This window comes from Austrofundulus limnaeus, unplaced genomic scaffold, assembly GCF_001266775.1.
Source record: "Austrofundulus limnaeus strain Quisiro unplaced genomic scaffold, Austrofundulus_limnaeus-1.0 Scaffold15, whole genome shotgun sequence".
Classification (NCBI taxonomy): Eukaryota; Metazoa; Chordata; class Actinopteri; order Cyprinodontiformes; family Rivulidae; genus Austrofundulus; species Austrofundulus limnaeus.
In genome coordinates, this window is record NW_013952417.1 from 4,395,634 (window position 1) to 4,397,246 (window position 1,613).

Consider the following 1,613-nt stretch of genomic DNA (forward strand, 5'->3'; position numbering starts at 1 on the left):
ATCCAGGATATATTTGCATAATTAAAGGAAGGTGTGTCAGGGGATGTGTCTGGTATGCTCCCAGTTTCAGGGTTGTCGGTATGTGTGAAGGAAAGGTGCGCAGAAAGATTGGTTTGATAAATGGACATATTTTTGTGAGCACACAGTTTCCACATTCTGTCCTTATGCTAACTTTAAATTTGAACATTGTGCACCCTTTGCTATATGAGGCCCCTGGTTTGTGAGGAGAAATCCACAGACTAAATGACAAATGTTTAAAAAAATATTAGTTAATCCAACAATAATTGCTTTTTAACATTTGCTAGTTGACACACCCTAAAGGATACAGTAACCTGCTTAAATAAAAAAAAAGAAATATTAAAGGTCAAAGATGTAAAGAAAACACATGAACACAAACTGAACAGAGTGTGTTGTGTTTAGAGGAACTGAGGGTGTTTTGTTCGGAGCTAATCATTAAACTTTTAGTGTGTACTCCAACAAAAAGATTTACTGTGGCAACTCCACTGCCAAGGAAGGAGTGTGTGTGTCACTACATTTGCATGGCAGTGTTTGTGCATCTTAAAGTGTGTGTGTTCAACTCTATCACCTTGCTCTAAATGGACTCTTCTCTTCTCCACCTTTATCCATGTCAGGACCCCACGACCCACGTTACAAGGCTTAATACTTCAGCCATTCAATCATTAAGGCCTTTTATGCAGTCTGTCCCTAGACTTCGCTTGCTCGTAAAAAAGAAAATATTTGTCTTTCCAACAGCACTGTGGACCACAAAGCCCTCGTGTTTTATTTTAGTCGGAGCAGTAAAACTCTGTTCTTCCCACTCGCCAACATATTTCTACCATAAACTGTTGTTCTTGTCCTGCAACTGTACACGGTTTGTGTGTCTGTGGAGGGACTGCAGAAATTCAGCACAGAGGTGAAGGTTGCATAATTCATGGAGGGTTTTTACAGTCTTTATTTCTTAGAAATATCTGTAGCTGTCATGCTGCAGTGTTTAAGTCCCTTTGGGAAAGAAAAACATGGTTTCTTTTTATTGTGTATGGTTATTATAAATTATGATACGGGACAAATAATGTGTCTTTTTCTTTTTTTGACAACATAAATGTTTTTTTTAAACTCAGAAATCAGCTGAAGGTTTTCTTCCAGTCTATGCAAACATGGCGTGAGACCATTCTGTAGAACTAGAACTCAATTTCTGAAAATCATTGCATCAAGTATTTCTCCCTTTTTCTGACTTTAATTATATAACTGTAATTTTATAAAAGGTTAAATTTCATAGTTTTGCTCTAAATTCTTATTTTGAAGTAAATTAATTTCATGTGACATGTCAACAATGCAAGATGTTTGTTGTTGTTGTTGTTGTTGTTGTTGTTGTTGTTTTTTGCTTGTTTTCAGTTAGGACGTTCTTCTACATCCATGTACAGGGTGCCAAGTGTATAATAAAATGTTAAAAAATGTTTGATTGATGATGCCTTTATTGTCATTTGGGAGCACAATGAAATTACATTTAAGAACACCCATTCAAAAGACACACATGACAAAAACATGGGGGAACAGGTGATCTGAGCCCCATTTCAGAAAGCAGGGTAAGTGCATACCCTGAGTAAGTTTTGGGG